The following is a 22208-nucleotide window of genomic DNA, read 5'->3' on the forward strand; positions in this document are numbered from 1 at the left end:
CACCCTCTCACTTCTCAAGAAAGGAAAGCTTTCCATGCTATGGCTGGAACGTTCCCCAGGAAAGGCCCCTGACACCATCACCAGGTGAAAACACCAGCTGTGTCCCTAACAAGGGATACCTCAGGGCCCAAGACTGTTGAAAAGGGCACTGTCAGAGCACAGAAACACTCAGCAGAGTAGAACACCCACCTTCCCCAACCCCTCTGGGCCTTGCTAGCAGCACTAACGCTTGCCTTCTAGAATAGGATCAATGTCCAGGACTCAGCATCCACTGCACAGAAGCAGCCATTCAATCACTGAACCCTTCCAATGTTGTGGCTGGGTGTTAGCGTATATACACCACTGTGCACCTGCCCTGCTCACTTACACTCAGGCATGCAAATACAGTGATGTACACTGACTAACATATAAATCCTTTCACTCCCTGGGGAACTGTCTGCTCTCCCAGCTCAAAGACTCCCTAGATGGGCATATCTAACCCCAACTGTATCATGTGGCTACCATGACATCATTGTCTTCACAACTTTGAACCCAAGGATCCTGGGGTTCCAAACCAGAACTCCGCAGACAAACTCCGCAGGCTTTGGTTTGTCAAAAGCTGTGGGTTTGCATGGATATTATTCTTCAGCTCAATGACTGACTCTTGAGCAACTAGTACTTCTTAATATTATGGGTATTTCTCACTTTTTTCCACACTCCCAAGAAAAACACGAAAACTTTTTTGAAATATTTAATAATATTGGAAATATTAATTTTTATTGGAAAGATAGACAGGAAGATCTTCTGTCCACTGGTTCACTCCCCAAGTGGCTGCAATGACCGGAGCTGGGCCAGTCTGAAGCCAGGAGCTTCTTCTGTGTCTCTGACAAGGCTCCAAGGTCCCAATCCCTTGGGCCATCCTCTGCTGGATGGGAAATGGAGCAGCCAGGAGGTGAACCAGCAGCCACATAGGATCCTGGCACGTGGAAGGTGAGGCTTTAGTCACTAGGCTATCATGCCGAGTCCAAACATGGGCTCTTAATCCAATCCTGTTTGATTCTTTCCCATGTAAATATTTAGAATGAATTTTTGGGAAAAGTTATACCTAAATACTGTTTCTACTATGATTTTAAGAAAGGGGGATATTCTAATTACATTATTTCTGCTTTTAAATATTCTAGAGTTACACTCTGTTGACCATTCATTTGTTAGCCATTATGACTTTCACAGCTTTTGCTTTAACCTCCAAAATTCTTAAAAGCAAAGTCTTCCCTGCACCACAGTCCTACACTTTAGCATATTCAGCTACAAGGGTTCCCTTGCCCCTTAATCCCAGGTGCACTTTCTGTGATTTTAGTTATCTGTGGTCAGATGCAGTCTGAAAGTATGAAGTGGAAATTTCCAAAAGCCAAACATTTCATAAATTTTAAATTGTTCATCATTTGAGAGTAGCATGATAAAATCCTGTGCCATCCGCCTCCATCTGCCCTGAATGTGAATCACCTCTTTGTTCAGCACATCCACACTGGGAATGCTACCGCCCCAAGTAGCTTAGCAGCCAACTTGGCTATTAGGTTAACTGTTGGGGTATCACAGTGCTTGTGTTTGCATACTCCTGATTTTAATTAATAAGGGCCCCAAAGCAATGGGTATAACACTGGCTATTTTATTGCAGTATTATATTTTATTTTATGTGTAGTACTGTCATTTATCTCTTACTGTTCCTACTTTATAAATTAAACTCTATCACAGACATGAACCTAATTCCCAAAAATTCATGGAAATTGAATTAAAACATAAGTTGATTTGTGTGCAAAAATATTTTGAAATCCACACACATTTTTTACATCACAGATTTTCTACAAAGTTTTGGAAATACCCTTACATACAAAGGAAAAAATACATAGATATGATTCAGTACCATCTCCAATTTTAGGCATTCGGTAGGGTCTTGGAATTTATCCCCTGTAGATAAGATATGACAACAATATTTGTTTTTGAAATGTCAACATTGGTAAACCCAATGTAAGCAAAGGATGTTTTGCATTCAACATAGTTCCAAGTTGAAAAAACATTATATAAGAGTCAACACTGTGAAAAAGGAAATAGTAGCCAAAAACGGAAATCCAGATATGATGAAACCAAACATGGGGTTTTTTTTTTCTAAATAAATCTAAATTCTTAAGAGAGAGATGCAATTATTACAGCTTCAATGACTATGGTCTTAGTATCATGCTGCCAATTGGACACGGCATCAGGTTCTGTGCCTGTTGACACATCTCTTGAGTAGATTCAAAAGGCAGAAGGATACAGCCTAGACCTAATTTACCACTGGCACAAAGATTTCCTATCAGGATGAAACTCATGCTTGTCATTCAACATCACCAACTACCACCCCTATCGTCTTTCACAGAGGAGTTGACAGCTGTCTTCTAGAAGGGACTTTTGCTAAGCTGATGACATCTGACCTTTCTAAGCTAGAAATGCAGATAACTTTTCAAGTTTTACTGTGAATCCTGCTGACACTAGGAACCAAAAGTTTATCAGCACAGAACCATTTTCCCAAGCCATATCCCTTACAGTCTCTGTGCAATGCAGTATGTTCCATTTCTGCTCTCACCCTTTGAAAACAAACTTGGAAAATACCTTCATTTCTCAAATTAAGACACTGAATCCAATATGTATCAATAATAGAACAAATGTCCAACTTTAAAGCAGACCTGCAATTCCACTAGGGGGAGCAAGATGGTAATTTGTTACCTGGGAGGTAAGATTAAGTATTCAAGTTGTAATTAAAGTAATTGAAATGGCCACTTTTCTTCAAAGCATGAGATAATCCAAGTTTCTGAAATTTATTGATAATAAGGAAACACACTCACACACAATATATACCAAAAAAAAGTTTTCTTTTGATCCCTAAGGGGGTTGATAAATAAAACAAAGTTATTTAAAATCCAGATGCCAAACTATCATATTTAATCATTTGCAAAATCCAATTCAATGATTATTCCATTCCACTAAAGAATAAGTGACTAGTGGCATAAGACATGGCATTCTAAGAATAAAGGCTATCCTGAGTTCTCCAGGAAGTTCTTAGCCAGAGCAGTATGCACTCCCTTCTGCAGTGAAGACAGCAGTCCACTCGAGCCTCGCTCCCTACTCCCAGCCCAGAAACATGCCCTAATGAAGCCATCAATATGATTTTTGTGAAAAGCATTGGAGAGTGCGTCTCCCTCTCCCTTTGTCAGGGCTGCACGTTCTTTACTAAATGAATGGGCTTCTGGGGGGCAGGAGGGGAAGCTGAATGACAGAGGCCATGAACGAGATTCAGCAACACTACCAGACAGGAGTAAGCCTAAGAACTACAGAAGATGCTCCAGCATTTTGTTCCACACCCCTGATAAGTTCCTGCTTCTTTCTGATCCCACTGGCTAATTAAAGACCCCAAGTCTGAAAGACAGCATCATGGCATTCTCATCAGGAAGGGATATTGGGAATCAATCAGCAGACCAGAGGAGAAATGATGGTATTCCTAAATATTCATGCACACTGGAGCATTCTGAGCATGGTATGTCACTAACTCAAGGTGGCAGCGTGCTATTATTAGCTATTAGCAGATGCACCAAATAATCAGGCCATATGAAACCAGTAACATATATGAACAAGCTGAAACACCTCATTAGTAATCTGATGTTTAGATGAGGCAGTGCTTGCCTTTTTTTTTTTTTTTGCGAGAGGCTGATAAAAACACTCTCAAGTCACTAGATTTAATGGATAAAACTTGCTAGCTCGATCCACGCACATCCTGCTGTATGACCTGCTGTGAGGACACTGTGAAAGACTTCCTGGACACAGATCCCTCTTCCCATGGGGAAAAGTTCACTCCATCGCAGAAAGACAATGACCGTTAGAAAACCAAAATAGCTCCCTCCACTACCAAAAGGACTGCACAAAATACAGGGAGTCCTAATATGCAGCTTTTTTCTAACTCGAGGAGGCAAGACAACATACTTGAAAAAGTCGCCTTCAGGCTATGCTACAGAGTGAATGTCTATAATCGCACTGCTTAAGAAAAAAAAAAAAACGGAAAAAGCAAAAAAATTCTAGATAATGCAGGATCTCTACAAGCCACCCATTCATACTATTCTTGAGCATTATGAGAAAAAATAAATACATTTAGTCAGAAAGGGAAGAGAATGAGTTTATTATCTGGTCCTTTGCAAAATGAAAATACAATATACAAAACAGCAGGTATGTAAGGACCAATGACCCAAGTATTTAAGCATCCACTTTCTTTGTTGCTGCTTCCTTTCCTGACTTCCCTCTTGGGATTCTGCTCCTTAATACCATTCTTTAGCACCTCCAGGAGAAGATACTAACCAGAGACAAAACAAAACCAGGCATATCAACTTAACTACTTGCTGGGTAAAAGGAAATGATGAAACAACAGTATCAGTTACATTGAACTCTACAGGTAATATTGCTTTTTACTAACCTAAAATCATTTTTCCATGGTAGATAAATTAACGCTATATTATCAGGTTGATCTGGAATTACATCTTGGCCATAGCTATATCATCTATAAAATGAGGTTATGAGAGCCATTTTATAAGATCTTAAGAAATTACATAAAAGGAATGGGGCATGTAACGTAGCAGTTCAATCGCTGATTAAGACCAAGTCCCACAACGGAGTGACTCAGTTTGTCACCCAGCTCCAATTTCTCATTCACTTCCTGTTCACGCAAACCCTAGGCAGCAGGTAAAATGGCCCAAGTAACGGGCTTCCACAAGTAATGGGGTTGCAGTCGGCCACATGGGAGACCTGGCTTGAATTCCCAGTTCATGGCTTCAGCCCATTCCCAGCTGTCACTGGTATTGGGAGAGTGCAATGGAGAGCAGCATTCTGGCGCATTCATTCTCTCTCCTTCCCATTTTCCTTTCCTCCCTTTGAAATAAACAGAACTGACTTGTACACAGGGCAGCCTCTGTACAGGGCTAGCTGCCTAGTGTGCACACAATAAAAGCAGTGATTAACGTAGACTTTGTGACAACAAACTCAAAAACCTTCACTGATAAGTACATTTGCTATCCATTTTACAAAAGAAAAGAAAAGGTAACATAAAAAAAATCACAGAGCAAAATGATTGGGTAATGATTATTAAATATTCTATACAACCCTCAGGCATAAGGACTCATAAGAAAGGGAGAGTTTACAGAAGAACAAAAACCACCAAAGCAAATCTATCCCCCTTTGTTATCCTGGGACACCCCCCCCCCAAAAAAAAAACCACTGTACATCTTCTCTGTCCCCAGAAGTCTAATCTGTGAAACAGAGCAGCAACTCTCCGAAATAACACATCATCTCTCTGACTTGTCAAAATGTGCCATGAATCCACTCCCACTGGCTGAGATATGAGGCTGAAATGTTACTACTTAGTGGTACCACAAATACACATACATTTGCCTTCTTTCAGGCTCTCCTGATAGCTACAAAGGAAATGAAGTCCCTGGAGCTGTGAAGGGGTCAACTGATTTGTTATTACTGGAAAAGGTGAGATTAGAATCTAGTTTTCTGATTTTCCCCTTTCTGTCTTTTTCCTCACATATCATGTTTACACTACACAATATATAAAATTCATGAGGAAGTCAGCTTTAACTCAACATACTTTGAGTGGAAAAACAGCATACACATTACACTCCACTAAGGATAAAGGCTACTATATCATACATATTATTTCTACATGGGTGAGTGTATCTTCACTGAATGAGTTAGGTGTGTACATGTATGTTTCTAGATATAATTCTTCTCAACAAAATCTCTAACAATCACACAATCTTATCAAAGACAGAAAACAAGGGTACAATCTTTAATGTACAGAGGTTCATGGTAGCTTGTGAGTTACAAGATGGAGTAGACAGACACTAAGTTGAACTGTGAAAAGTCTCTGAAGCACCTCTCACATTGAGTAACAGAAGATGAAGTTAGAAAAGTCACTGGGGAGGGGGCACCATGCCAGCACAAGGAGTCTCAAACAGGAACTGATGTCTTGATCAAGAGAGAGGAATCGAGTTTCTGCAAACATTTAATCTGGTCACTATGAGCACAAAACACTGGATGCCAAGAGATTAGAGTGGGAGACCCATTGGAAGACTGTTGTCATTACTAGCAAGAGCTGTCCAACTTTCCTATCACAAGCTCCCCAAGCACTGCTTACAGGGATGGAGTGGAAATAGCAGATACTGCTTGTAGTTCTCTGATGTCCACTCTATTCCTGTATGCAAGCTTGGCTCAGCATCTTGGCCGCTTCCCTTTGCTCTTTATATAAAGCCCAAATCTCCTGCCTCTGTGACACTGATGTTTCCAGGTGAAATCGAGGTTACTTCCTTTCATTCTGGAACACTGCCATTCCCCTCCCATCCCACCACACACACACATACAACCTCTGCGGATGTAAGCTCTGTTTTGTCAGACTTGTCACTTGATCACTGGATTTAAATCATAACATTTCAAAAATAGGCCACATCCATAAAGAGAAAAGAAAAGCAAAACAAGGCAGACAGGCCTTGCCAAATGCCATATTTTCATTGGGATCTGCTGCCAACCATCCACTTTTTTTTTTTTTTTTGCTCTGTCTAGTTCCAAATGGCTGGAGATCAAATCTAAACTTTAGTTAATTAAGTAGTGCTGGGGAGTTTAAGGAAATGTAATTTAATCAAGAGTGTAGTGGATCTGAGGGGTTAGTTCATACAGCATGTTTAAATTCATGTAAGTTTACTGAAACAAAACTATACACTCTACAAAACTATATACAACCACTTCCTGTTTTAAAAAACTGCAATAGGAGTTTTCTTTCTTATTATAGTTTTGGTAACATTCTTTGCATAACTGTTATCTTATAGTACATAGCTTTAGTTAATCCTTGTGAGCCAGCGTATGGATTTTTGGCAAAAGATGATTTTCATAGTTGTATGGACATTCAGTATAATTTTTGTCCGGAAAAAAACAACAAAAAATATTAAGACAAGATTTTTCTACTCAAACCAAGTAAATACGCCCTTATAAAATAGCAACAACAAAAAAGTACTCCGTGAAAAGTATGCCAGAAGTGGTAATTACATGAATATTTTCCTGCATTCTCAAGAACTAGTAACCTTTTGAGATCCTCACAAGTCAGAAGCTAAAGAAAACAAATCAATCCTTTGAAAATAATTTAAAGCCATCATGTGGAAACAGAAAATAGTCATGAGAAAGGTGGCAATCTTTTGCTATATTTGAAGGAGCTTAGGCTGTCACACATGAGATAACTGGATTAACTTGGTTGCATTAAGCCATTCATGAATTGGGCAATCCCAAATTCAGTTTGTGTAAAACTTGTTAGAGGGGTTGGCATTGTGACAAACTGAGTTAAGCTACCACTTGTGACACCACATCTCATAGGAGTGCCGGTTCATGTCCTGGTTCCTCCACTTTGTACCCAGCTTCCTGTTAACGAATTGGAAAAGCCACGGAATTTGGCCCAAGTACTTGAACACTGGCATCCACTTGGGAAACCTCAAATACATTCCTGTCTCTCAACTTCCACTGGGCTCAGCTACACTACTGCACCACTTGGAGACTAAACCAGCAGAGATCTCTCTCTCTCTCTTGTTCTCTTTCCCTCTCTCTCCATAACTACGACTTTCAAATAAATCAATCTTTTTTAAAAACAAAATAAAATGTACTAGAATCTGATTGTTTCATTGCACTTGCAAGATATTTACTACACTATCAAATCCTTCTAAAACCCATGATGATTTTCTTTGAAATCCTATCCTTCCTTTTGGTAGTTCTTTTTCTTTGAATTCCACCTGCTTTTTTGGGAGAGAAAGCAATTAAACTCTTACCACCTCTCCAAGGAGAGAGAGGAGATTAGGGACCTGCGCAAAATGGAGTCACTTTCCTGGTCTCAAAAGGTGGGAACTGACCAAGCCCTGGAACAATCTCTGCCTTAGGTGACTGGCAGGTTCCCTACTGTTCACAAAGGCCAGGGAAGTCGCAAGAAAAGGTCTGTTAATGACTCCTCTCTCAGTGGAGCCTTCCAGGAAGCACTTTCTCAATGTCCCCAGTGTCCCCAGCCAAAATCCTGGCCAGGGAGTTCCGGACAGATGTCAAAGGGAAATGATAAGGCAGCAGGAAAGGAGAGGAGCCTCCGAGACTGAGACACACTTGATAACACATAATGGGAAATACCACACAAAAGGCCATGTCTTTTTGGAGATCTAACCCAGTTCACATCTTCTTTTTTTTCTAAGTACTGTCTAACCTGAACAACAACAACAACAAAAAATGTTTCCTCAACAAGGAAAGCTTAGAAATGAACAGGAAACAGTCAGCGGGGATGCACTTGTAACTCACTGGGTGGGACACAAAGATTAGTTACTCCTCAATAGGGTATTGAAGATTTCTCTGCACACCCCTCCTAAAACTGTTCACCTAAACTGTTGATATATGTCTTGTTAGAGTTATAGAGTTAGACTACCCGAAAAACAGCCAGGTTCTGCAAAATCATGCTTCAGCACTATAAATTGCTAAATGCTAAAATTAAAATAGACATGAGACAGCTGAATAGTAATCTATAGCCATTTTAAGGTGTATAGAAACCAGTTGTACATAAACTAATAATTGAAATGTCAATGTAGAAGTCACAGGATGTGGTTCAGAACTTGCATTCTTTTTTTTCCTCTTTTAACATACTGGTTACTCAATACTATGTCAACTAATCCCATAACGTTATAAATAGTTACTGATGTAATGCCGGGACTTTTAATTGATAGGGATGACACTCTGCCAGCTCTACCTTCAAAGCAGAGATGGTCTCCCCAAGAAACCGTTGAGCTTATCTGGACAATAAGATACTAGACTTTATACTTGGTAGATGCTTGCAATGAAAGAGTCTCAACTGAATTTGAACTGTGGTAATGCAACAAGGTGGAGCAATCCACCATGGGGGGGGGGGTTGAGGAGGGGAGGGGAGAATCCCAGTGCCTATAAAACTGTGTCACATAATGCAATGTAACCAATAAAAAAAATATATATATATATAAAAGTTTCCTAAAACTTAATCCAGTATGTTTTCAATAACAATACTGAATTCACTACAACAAAGTCTTTCTAAGAAGTTCACACACTGAAATGTCATGGTTAAGCTCTCCTTTAATGGGGTGATACAAGCATACAAACCTGAGCATATGGCAAAAACCAAGGAGAAAGACACTAAGATGGGAGAGGAACTCTATCTCCCCGGTAATGTGCCTAGAAAAGCAGTAGAAGATGCTTGGGACCCAGCTACCCACACGGGAGCCCTAGATGGAGTCCTAGGCTCCTGGTTTCAGCCATCAAGAGAGTGAACCAGCAAATGGAAGATCAATTGCGCTCTCTCGTTCTCGCTCTCTCTACCCATTTATGTCTATCTCTCATCTCTCCTTGTAACTCTGCCTTTCAAGTAAATTTTTTTAAGAAAATTCTAAGAGAGAAATGAAATTAAGAGACCGGAAAGAATGTAAACAGGTAGATGGATAAGTGGGAAGGGAAACCCCTGCTTCGTACTGAAGAGTGTGAGCAGATGCTGGGGATGGCAGCCTTGCATGGTGAACAGCTTCCTCACACTGGAGCATGAGACAAACTGGGAAAACTAAGAGGCAGATAGTGACCCTATCTCAGAGGGCCTTGACCGTGGACTGTCTTGTGGGGAACTGGGGAGCCACGGACAGCTTTTGAGCAGAGAACTCAGAGCTGTGCTTGAGAACAACTCTTCTGCAAAAGGCTGAACTGAAGGCAAAGACTTGACTAGCAGAAGTGGGGAGGCCGTAGCAGCAGTCTGGGTGGGAGGGCCTGGGGTTGCAGTATCCCTCAGTTGTGACAGGAAGTGGGATACACTCTTACGGTGGCCCAGATGTGGACCTAAAATGAACTACGCTGACAGCAAGGGCCAGCCCTCTTGGGCGTGGCGCTGTGCCTTCAAAAGCATCTCCCAGACTTGCGCTGCAGAAGGCAGCATACTAGAACAGCAGGCCCGACCTCAAACTGCCTTTCTTCACTTTTCCACTTGTGTAAGCCATGTAGTTGCTTACCACGCCCTCTTCCGCCCAGGCTCTGCACTCAGCATCTGTGCAACCTGCCACTTCTCTGTCCCCACCTTACCACAAAACCAAAGCTTCGAGGCTTTCGGTTTTGGTGCTAACTTTACAGTTTGAGTTGAGGTAAGAATAAAACCTTTTCTTCACATCATGAGAAAGCAGAAGAGCCTATCTTCACATCCTGGCATGAAAAAACAAAGCAAAAAAGCATACCTAACACAAGTATAATGCTCTATTTCCTTATCTTCAGCATCTAAGTCTACATTTTAGTCAAAGCATCAAACTTGTTTCTTTTCAATCATGTCAAGTTTAAGAAACAGGAACAGTGTTACAGGAAATGGACTTTATAAAGTATCAAAATCCGATGCATTTTTCTGTCGAGAGTCATAGGGTTTTAATCTTAGCAATTTTTATATTCCAGTAATACAGACAAGCTTAAATAATGTAATACCCTTCCTGATCACCAGTGCTAATAGCCTCACATGCATCCTGTGACATTTTTCTCTGTCCCAGGGTTACATAATAATACACACACAGGGCCTGGCACAATAGCCTAGTGGCTACATTCTCACCTTGCAGCCACCAGGATCCCATCTGGATGCTGGTCTGTATTCCGGCTGCTCCACTTCCCATCCAGCTCCCTGCTTGTGGCCTGGGAAAGCAGTAGAAGATGGCCCAAAGCCTATGGACCCTGTACCCATGTGGGAGACCTGGAAGAAGCTCCTGGCTCCTGGATTCAAACAGGCTCAGCTCCAGCCCTGTGGCCACTTGGAGAATGAACCAGTGGACAGAAGAGCTTTCTCTGTCTCTCCTTCTTTCTGTAAATCTGCCTTTTCAATAAAAATTAAAAAAAAAAAGCATTTGGCCCAGATGTTGGCTCTGATGGCCTATTTCATGACCAGGTACAATTCCTGGCTCTGGCTCGGCAATCCATATCTTTCCCCTGGTAATGCAGACTTCAGAGGCAGCTGTGATGGCTTAAGCAACTGAGTGCCTGCCACCCACATGGGAAACCTGTATTAACTTCCCAACTGCAGTCTGAGGCCTGGCTCAGCAATGGCCATTGCAAGCATCTTAGAACAAACCAGTGAACAGGGCACTCTATTTCACACTGTCTCTGTCTTATAAAAATCTTTTAAAACAAATTCTGTTTTTAAGAACAGATATTCATAAATATAGTTATTACGCATTATCACAAAATGAGATCTTAATTCCCTTCCAGTTAAAAGAATATAATGGTATTTTGAGGATATCTCCAAAGTCAATAGCTATGGCATAAACCCACCAGTCTTAATGTAAGATTCTATAACTCAGACACATCACAGCATATTTAATAATGCTCCTATGGGTTGGAATTTGGGTTATTTGTAGTTTTTGCCACAGCAAATAAGCCTTTCCCAGCACTTATCCCAGCCAATATGTTCCACATTTAAGTAGTACCAAGCTAAAATCACTGAGTACTTACAATAATGCACTATTTTTATGAACTGTACAACAGAAACGTGTGACATGGTCCCCTTGAGTGCCAAATGTAACTGGAAAAATAAGCCAAATCTACACATAGAACAACTCCGCTGTGGAAGACAGAACCTAAGTACATTCCACAGATCTCTTGGGAACAGGTGCCAAGTTTCTTTCTTTCTTTGTAATGACAGATTAGAGAATGTCTGGAGGCCCCTTCAGCCCTGGCACTCTTGGAGCCCTCTTGCTTTAAGCAAAGGGGAGCAAGAAGGGCTATGCAGCTCCACTCGTGTCTGTGCAGGAGGTAGGACCTGACCAAATCCTAGGAATGGGTTACATGGAGACAGAACCCATGCTTGGGAGTGACAAATGAGCCACAGCCTACCCCCAACCCTCGACATGTAAGTGTTCAGGAGACAAAGTAGGCAGGCCTGACTCCAAGTCACTGCCCTTCCAAACATCTTCAGTACTCCCCCACTCCCACACAGCCTCTTCAAGATATAAAAGAATCCCAGGCCCAGCATTACAATATCGCTGATTTAACGTGCACTTCCCCGAGGATAAAAGAAAGGGCTTCCCCATCCTTCTCATGCTCCACACGACCCCTGCCAAATCACACACACAACACTCATGACACAACACACATGCAAGTGTGCAATGCACATGTGTTTGTAAACATATACATACATGAACTCACTGTGCACACATGAATACCACACCAGTACAATTTTGTTCTGTGCCTTTCAATAAAAATAGCCATATAAGCTGGTCTTGATTATCTGAGAAATAACAGGGAAAACAATGTTTAAAACATAACTTAATTTAAAGATTTATTTTTTTATTATTTTTTCATTGGAAAGGCAGATATACAGAGAGGAGAGACAGAGAGGAAGATCTTCCGTCCGATGATTCACTCCCCAAGTGAGCGCAACGGGCCGATACTATGCCGATCCGAAGCCAGGAGCCTCTTCCGGGTCTCCCACGCGGGTGCAGGTTCCCAAAGCTTTGGGCCGTCCTCGACTGCCTTCCTGGGCCACAGGCAGGGAGCTGGAAGGGAAGCGGGGCTGTCGGGATTAGAACCGGCGCCCACATGGGATCCCGGGCGTGCAAGGCGAGGACCTTTAACCACTTGCGCCACCGCGCCGGGCCCAAAACATAACTTAATTTAAAAGATTTTTCTGATAATCAAAAATCTCACAGTGTTGACAATGATAATGACTTTAGTTTTGTTCTTTCCCTCTGTTGCAATAACAAGTTTGCAAATATCAAAATCCATTTGAATACAAAACATACTTAATATCATGTGTTAAACTTTATCAAAGGATAAATATGATTTGAAATCTTGGTGTACATACCAGGTACATATTATGCCTTAATATAAATCTAAGTAGCTCTACGAGAAAGTTTTTTAGATGAATAAGGCATAAGTAAATTAACCTGCTTTTTATCTCAAAGACTGAGGGGAACCACAGGGAACTTTAATAGTCTCTTTTTTTCATCTCCCCTTCCAGCCTAAAATTAGCTTTCAACATGTTTTTTGAACATTAGGAAAACAAGCTGCACTCCCAGGATGTCAACTTGAATGCCAAATTTAAAGACTTAATTTTTACAGTCACATTGCAGAAAATAAAGGCGTTTAATAAAGGGAATAGTCATTAAGCTTCCATCAAACCTGATCTGCATCTTAAATTTCTAGTCCATGGTGAAATGCCTACAAACACTCTTGACCTCTATTGCACTAGGCCAGCCACAAGGGTGGTGTGCAACACAGTACCAGGGAGGCAGGCCCTTGTGACTCCATGCCCTGCCCAGCTACACTCTCCCTGACATGGTCCTGCATGGTGTGGCGATCCGCCCCCCACCTCCAGTCCCTTGGTGCCTTCTCACATTCCAACTAAGTTTAGGAACCTGTGCTATGCATCTATCAAAATCTTACCGTGAGTCACCCAATCACCATACAATATTCCAGCAGTTTACAAGTGCACACTATGATCCAAGCTTTAGAACACAGTCCCGTGGGCCTGACTGGATGACTTAGAGCTGCCCTTCCTCCACATGGAGATACAACTAGATTTGGCTGAAGGCTATAAAACAAGCTCTCTGCCTATTAACGTGGCCTGCCCAGACATGTTGAGACCTGTTCTCTCTGTGAAAGAACTCCGAGTATATTTGGCATTGGGTAACTACATTTTGCCTCTTGAATAAGGACCAACAGAGAAGTTCAAAACAAAGCTAGAGAGGGAAGTGGAAGTAAATGATCTGAACAGCCAGGAGACCTGAGTTTGGGCTAGCCTTGGTCAACAGCTGTTATACAAATGAGAGCAAGTCACAAAGTTGACACACACCGTATTTCCTTATCAGTAAAGATGGGCTCAAAATGATCCATTTCTCAAGCACAAGAAGGGAGATCAAATTCTATACATGAACACACACAAACTACCCAGGGACTTAGGCCACAGTGGGCTCTGGCAGAACACTCAGAATGTTCCCTACAATAGGAAATATGACAAGACCCATTTGCTTAGAAGTGGTCAGGGTTGGAGGATAATTGTGTGGCTGCTGTCTCTCTTTTGAGACTTCAATGAGTGCAAAAGAAATCCACTTCACGGTTCTTGGTTAGATTGCAAACTAGAATTCTCAGGGAAACTGAGTTCCACCCAAAATGAGCATGGTGTGCGGGAAGAAAATCCTAGCACTGGCTCTGCAACAGACTTTCTGGTGACTGTTCCTCATCCCCGCAGTACTGCGTCGGATCCTTCACACCTACACCTCACCTCAGGATGCTAAGCCCTTGGGACAGACACTGTGACGCACTGAACCACCATCACATCCTGTGTCTCAGCAGTAGTTGGAGTCCTGGCTGACCCACTTCCAATTCAGCTTCTTGTTAATGTGCTTGGGAAGGTAATGAATGATGGCCCAAGTACCTGTGCAGAAGACTGAGATGCAATAACTGGCTTTGGCCTGGCCCAGCCTCAGTTGTTACATGCATCTGGGGAGTGAACCAGTGAATGGAAGATTTCCTTCTCTGTCACCTTACCTTTAAATAAACAACAAATAAATCTTAAAAACAACAACAATAAAAAAAAGGTTACCCTTTGACTTCACAATCTCACTTCAGGGAAATTATGTAGAAATGAGATGTCTAGATCATTTTCATATAGATGTTCATAGTAGTTCATACACAACTCATGTAAAATGTAAAATTTAAAGACGAACCGTGCCAGGGCCAGAACAAAGGTTCAACTGGCTACTCCTTCACCTGCAAGTGCTGGCACCTCATATGGGCACTGGTTTGTGTCCTGGTTGCTCCATATCCGATCCAGCTTTCTACCTGTGGCCTAGGATAGCAGAGGAGAATGGGGCAAAGCCTTGGGACCCTGTATCCACATGGAAAACCCAGAGGAAGCTCCTGGTTCCTGACTTCAGATTAGTTCAGTTCCAGCCGTTACAGCAATTTGGGGAGTGAATCAGCAGACAGAAGATCTTTCTCTCCCTCCTTTTCTCAATAAATTATCCTTTCCTATAAAAATAAACAAATCTTACCAAAAATAAATGACTAAAATGAACCAATGCTAAAGCTATGGAGGTTATTAAATAAATTAAAATATCTAAAGTCTAAAGTCAGAAAGGATACACTGATTCAGATTCCCAAAGAGTATAGAAAAAGATAATTAAGATCTTCAGTTGTTAGAGAATGCAAATCAAAATCACAATGTTACAGTACTTCACACAAACTAAAAAGCTAAAATAGGCAAAAAAAAAAAAAAGGTTGATAAGGATGCTAAAAAACTGTAATATTGCTGACTAGAATACAACATAGTATGTACCTGTTACAGAAAAGTATTTCCTTAAGTTATCATTTGACCTAGAAATCTACTCCTAGCTACATAGGCGAAAGTACTGAAAAATGGGTATTAAAACCAAAGCTTGTAGAGCAATGTTCACAGCAGTACTATCCACAATAGTCAAAAGGTGGAAACTGGCAGGCATCTGGCTCAGCAGTTAACAGAACACCTGCATCCCGTATCAAGGTGAGCTAGTTCAAGTCCAGCTTCCTGCTAACACACCCTGGGAGGCAGCACATAATGGCTCAGGTACTTGGGACCCTCCCACCAACATGGGAGAGCTCAGTTGAATTCTAGGCTGCTGGATTCAGCCTAGCTCTACCTTGCCTATTGTGGGCAACTGGGGAATGAAGCAGCCAAGAGGAATTTTTTTTTCTTGTTTCTCTGTTGGTGGATTTGCTTTTCAAATAAATAAAAACTGTCTTGAAAGGTGAGAACAACTGAAAGACTTATTCACATCAACTGATGCATGCATAAATAAAATGTAGTGTGGCTACACCATGGAACATTACTCAGCTATGAAAAGGGATGGTCCATGGTAAATGTAGCAACATGGATGAATCTGGAAAACATCATGCTAAGTGAAAGAAGTCAGACACATAAGGATACATGCTGTATGAATCCTTTTGTAAGGCATAAGCTCGAAATTTCGGGCAGTCTAATGCAGTCCAGTGATTGACAGGAACTGGAAGAGGGAATGGGAAATGAGTTTAATAAACACAGGGTTTTCTTTTGGAAATATGAAGATGTCCTGGAACTAGAAAGTGGTAACAGCTGCACAACACTGCAAATGTACTAAATGATTCTCGTGTGTGTGTACGTGTGTGTATTTTTTAGAAAAGATTTATTTCATTTATTTGAAAGGCAGAATTGAAGAGAGAGAGGAAGAGAGGGAGGCATGGAAGGAGAGAGAGAGAAAGAGCTTCAACACGCTGTTCATTCCCTAAAAGGCTGCGATGGTCAGTTGGAGGTAGGCATGTTCAAAGCCATGAGCTTTTGGGTCTCCCATTGTAGCCTGCCACCTTGGCCATCTTCCTCTGCTCTCCCAGACACATCTGTAGCTGCGTCAGAAGTGGAGCAGCTGGGATCAAACCGGTGCCTGTATGGGATACCAGTAACCAACAATGGCTTTACTTGCTAGGCCACAGCACAGGTATCATAGAATATATTTTTTAATTACTAAAGAGAAGATGCTTGGCACAGTGGTAAGGTATCCACTTAAGATACCTCAATATGAACCTCAAGTCCCTCAGTTTAAGTCCCCACTCCACGTTCTGAATCCACTTCTTGTTCAAGTGTACTCTGAAAGGGAGCTGCGACTGAGTCAAGAGCATAGGTTCCTACCACCCAGGTGGGAGATCTGCCTCAGTGTGGCCCACCGTTGCTATTTTAGGCATCTGGGGAGTGAATCAGCAGATGGAAGATCTCTCTTTCTCTCCTCCCCGCTTTCCCCCTCTCTCTCCACTCCACTCCTCTTTGAATAATAATTTTAAAGATTAAAATGATAAATTTCAGGCCCGGCACAGTGGCGCAGTGGTTAAGGTCCTTGCCTTGCACGTCCGGGATCCCATATGGGCGCCGGTTCTATCCCAGCAGCCCTGCTTCCCTTCCAGCTCCCTGCCTGTGGCCCAGGAAGGCAGTCGAGGACGGCCCAAAGCTTTGGGACCCTGCACCCACGTGAGAGACCCGGAAGAGGCTCCTGGCTTCAGATTGGCATAGCATCGGCCGTTGCGCTCACTTGGGGAGTGAATCATCGGACGGAAGATCTTCCTCTCTGTCTCTCCTCTCTGTATATCTGCCTTACCAATAAAAAAAATAATAAAAATAAATCTTTTAAAAAAATGATAAATTTCATGTTACATGCTTTTGTTCCTCTACAAACAAGCTGCATGAAATAGATTATTTAAGACTAATCTTTTGAGAATATTAAAAATATGTAACAGGGCCCAGCGCGGTGGCGCAGTGGTTAAGGTCCTCGCCTTGCACCCCTGGGATCCCATACGGGCGCCGGTTCTAATCCCGGCAGCCCCGCTTCCCTTCCAGCTCCCTGCCTGTGGCCCGGGAAAGCAGTTGAGGACGGCCCAAAGCTTTGGGAACCTGCACCCGCGTGGGAGACCCGGAAGAGGCTCCTGGCTTCAGATCGGCATAGCATCGGCCCGTTGCGCTCACTTGGGGAGTGAATCATCGGACGGAAGATCTTCCTCTCTGTCTCTCCTCTCTGTATATCCGCCTTTCCAATGAAAAAATAATAAAAAATAAATCTTTACAAAAAATATGTAACAATATAATTCCTGCTTCATCACAAATATATAAAAAACGGGGATTTAAAGGAAATGTACCAAAAATACTATTCAGTGTTACCAGCAAATAATTTTCAGTTTTAGACTTTTCCATTTATAATTTTTATTGAATTATTACATAATAAAATACAACTTGTCTAAAACACGGGATCATTTGATACTGTGGAGCACACACAGGAAAAGAAAAAAATCAGAACAATGAATGTACCAAAAAGCATGTGGCCTGATGATTCAGGGAAGGAGGGGGACGCTGCCATGCAGCAGTCAGGGCTACAACCATCCAGAGGATGCCTGCCCGGCCAAAGCCGGCCCTGTGGCTCCAGATCTTTGGAGTCTTCCAGAGAGGCCAGAACTCCAGATATTGCAGTGAGATGCCCCAATTTTCACATGTTGACGACATCCTCAATGTTTTCAAACAGCTCAGGCCAAACAGAACACATCTGTGGACCGGATGCCGCCCACAGGCACCAGCTTGCAGGTTCCAGTTTATAGGAACAGGAATGCTGAGCCTGGAGAAGAAACACCTTACAAAGGACATAGCAATAACTTCAGGTATTTGAAATATGACTATGTGGAAGATGACATAGCCTTAACTGAGGGGCCTGGAAAGGCAGGACAGAACCCAAAGCCTGGCTGTTATCAGAGAAGCCAAACTGGGCATAAAGTGGGAGGGAGCAGGTTCTAGCCACTATGGCAGCTGTCCAGCAATGAACAGGACTGCAACAGCCAGCCAGCTGCCTGTTCCTAAGTGCTCTAGCAAAGGCTAGGACACTGGGGATGTTCCTCTGGGTCAGGAATGGACCAGGTCAAGGGCTCCCAGTTGAGGCAGAGCATCAGCAACTTAGGGAGTGGAGGACAAGAATGACAGATTTCTGGACCCCACCCTAGAATCACAGGGTGAGAGCTAGAGGTGTGTGGGGTTTTTTTATTATATAATTTATTTTTTTAAATTATTGGTTACCTTGTATTATGAGACACAGTTCCATAGGTACTGGGAATCTCCCCACCCTTTCCCGCATGGTGGACTCCTCCCTGTTGTGAGACCTCAGTTCAAGATCAGTTGAGACACCTTCACCGCAAGCATATTAGAGGTGTGTGTTTTCAAAGCATCTCAGCTACCTAAGAGATGGCTTAGAACCACTGCCCTGAATCCCTGAGGCTGAAGCTGGAATTGCAGTAGTCCAATCTATTGTGACACCTGCCCAGCAGGTGGGAAAGGGCTGAAGGTAAGGAGAAAAGAACGAACCATTTACCAGAGCTCCTTACAAGCTGCGTCCTGTGCTTTCTGCTCTCCTTGAGACATTTCACTTCGTGGTTCACAACCACAGAGTGTGATGCCCTGCCCATCCTCAAGGTCACTGCCAGTCACCAAGAAGACCTTTCCAGCTTCATGTGCCATGTCAGCTCTCCTATACTGTACTGCCCACTCCACACACATTTCCCCAGCTCCTGAGAGACCAAGCTATACACTTGGGGGAGGAAATGCAACAAGTATAAAAACACAATCCCTAGCTCTCAAGAAGCTTTGGAATCCAGGAAGGAAACAAAAAAAAACAAATATCACCTTGGGAGCTGGGAGGTCGCACAGGGAGGGCACTAGCTGCAGTCTTGCAACAACAGGGAAGGCTCATGGATGGAAGTAACATCCAAGCTGGTACTCTGGAAAGGCACGAGTTTCAGAATGGCAGGTGGATGATGTGATATTTAAAGACCCGGAGGTCAGCGAGAGCCCAGCATGCACTGGGAAGCACCAACATTTCAGGGTAGGAGGAAAGCAGCAGCAGGTGGACAGGATAGAGCCCAGGCACCTCCTGTGTTATGCTGAGATCCAGAGAAACAGGAAGCAGGTGAGCTGCTTTAGCACAGAGAGCTGAGGAAGATCAGATTGGCTGCCATGGGGAGAATGGATGGAGCGGGGCACATGTGCTCACTCCGTCACCAGTATCAGAACCCTTGCCAGACGCAGCATGGGCCAAATAAACAGTGTTCACCACTGTGGAGTTTACAATTAGCCCTCTGATAGGCTACATATATTTGTGGAAGTACTTTCTTAGAGAATTTGAAAGGGGGAGTTACAGATAGAGAGGGAGAGACATGGAGAGAGATCTTCCATCTGCTAGTTTACTCCCCAGATGGCAGCAACGGGCAGTTCAAAGCCAGAAGCCAGAAGCTTCTTCCAAGCCTCCCACATGGGCGGCAGGGATCGAAGCACTTGAACCATCTTCTGTTGCATAATATATAATATTACATATCTTATATATTATGTTACAATATATTATAATACATATAACATAAATGTATAATATATATCAATATAATGACATTAGTTATTTGTGTTATCAATAGTAACACAGTTAGGGGAAGAAGATTCCATCACCCATTCTCAAAGCATCATGGGACAGAAGAAACCTATGAAATAAATCTAAAAGTCAGCCTTCAAGGCAGCCAGTACTCTTCAGAATTATATTACTAACAGTCACATTTGAGAATGTAAATTAAACTGCCTTCTCTCAGTATATTTATTTCATAGAAAGAGAGAAGAACATACTGTCATTTTAATTAATCATTTTTTAATAAAAATGCTCAATTTTCAAAAATGGGATGGGATATAAACTAGTAAAATTTAAAAGTTACTAAACACCTCTTAAACATGACCTTGTATTCAGTGGAGTTGCTAAGTGCTGGAAGAACAAGTGTGCCTTTATGCCAGACCAAAGAACCAGCAACTGGAAAGTTACGACCAAGAGGGAAGGGGGCAGGTGTCTGAGAATGGGGCTAAGTGTCTCCTCAGAGAGCCCACCAGGTCGCAGGCCCAGCTCAGCACCAAGGCCAGGATGTTCTTTCCCGTGCACTTGCTGTTTAAGTCCCAGCCACTACATTCTTTTCATTCCTTGCCTCCACCTGTTGTCACCAAGATTCTGGATTCAACAGCTGCAGCTGAGATGGCACATGGAGCTGCTGCTTTCTTGGAGGTAATTTCCATTTCTGTAACCTCTCAGACAATTCCTTTGATCTTTTAGCATGCCAGCATCCCAGTATCAGCAAGAGGAAAAATTATGTTAGAACTTGAATCTGCTTCCTCTACTGTCCGACACGCTTTTTTTAAAAAAAAACTTAAAACAGTATTCTTAAGGCTCCAGTTCAGATAATCACCACTGATCTCCAATCACAGCGAATGGTCTCCTCTGGTTTCTTCCATGTGATCACTCTCTGATGATCCTCCTTGAATATGTCAGGTACCTTCCCACCACTCCCCATCTATAAGGAAAAGGGCACACAGCATGGGTTGACAGCTCTGAATCGAAATCTGGTCTCCCAAAGATAGAACAAAAAATAATATTTGGGATCCTCTATGGCTGAGCAACTCTAACCTTTACATTTGGCAAATCAAAAACAAAAACGAAGACTTCCATACAAGTTCTTACACGTCAACCTACAGCAGGAGCAGCTTTCATAAAATAGAAACCCCTAAATGCAAATGTTAAAGCTGTCCCAACCCTACCACACTAAACAGGAGAGCAGACAACCGGTCATGGGAACTTTGTGTTTGGTTCTTGGTTTCTCAGGAGCCCTGCAGGGTAATGAACTTCAAAGCATTGCTTTCCTCAAACTTTCTTCAGATACAGTTCATGCCACTGGACGGTTACAAAGATATGTTACATGTGCCATGTATCGTCTGAGTAACTCCATGAAAGACTCAGAAACCAAGGTGTGACCTCAGCCTGCCCATCAATGCTCTAGCAGACAATGCTTGGCACAGGGTGACATCTCCCACACACCCCCACGTGCCAGAGCCAAGTGCAGGCCAGAGAGGGAGTTGGCTGCATTTTCTTTACTTGTCTGACTTATCTGGTTATCCGCCCCATGTCTCCCTGTTCCTCTTCCACCTCAATGGCAGCAGTAGGGAACACACAAGAATTCTGAAAAGAGCATTTAGCCCTTCAATGTTTGATACCCAAAGAGCTGTCCAGTTTCCAACAAGAGGTGAATGAATGTGCACGGCCAAGCCACACCACACAATGAAGGTGTCTTCATTTTCAAGCACAGCTTTCTTTTTTCTTTTTTTAAAGATTTATTTTATTTTTATTGGAAAGGCGGATATACAGAGAGGAGAGACAGAGAGGAAGATCTTCTGTCCAATGATTCACTCCCCAAGTGAGCGCAACGGCCAGTGTTATGCCTATCCGAAGCCAGGAGCCTTCTTCTGGGTCTCCCACATGGGTGCAGGGTCCCAAAGCTTTGGGGCGTCCTCGACTGCCTTCCCGGGCCACAGGCAGGGAGCTGGAAGGGAAGCAGGGCTGCTGGGATTAGAACCGGCGCCCATATGGGATCCCGGGCGTGCAAGGCGAGGACCTTTAACCACTGCGCCACAGCACCGGGCCCCAAGCACAGCTTTCATTGTCATGTTCTCAAATAACGATAACCTTGGAAAATAATAACCCAAAATCCCAGGTAAGTGACCCATTTTCTCCAGGATCTTTGCCTCTCTCAGAGTATCGTGT

The 22208-nt window shown here is 42.7% G+C and overlaps 1 protein-coding gene across 5 annotated transcripts in view; it reads right to left on the minus strand.

The window, feature by feature from the left end:
- Positions 1–22208, minus strand: part of ANKRD44 (ankyrin repeat domain 44) — a 307451-nt gene that overhangs the window by 186054 nt on the left and 99189 nt on the right. The gene's annotated exons all lie outside the window — the stretch shown is intronic.

The sequence above is a fragment of the Ochotona curzoniae genome, unplaced genomic scaffold (assembly GCF_017591425.1).
Source record: "Ochotona curzoniae isolate NIBS_2020 unplaced genomic scaffold, NIBS_Ocur_1.0 contig_2210, whole genome shotgun sequence".
NCBI classification, from domain to species: domain Eukaryota; kingdom Metazoa; phylum Chordata; class Mammalia; order Lagomorpha; family Ochotonidae; genus Ochotona; species Ochotona curzoniae.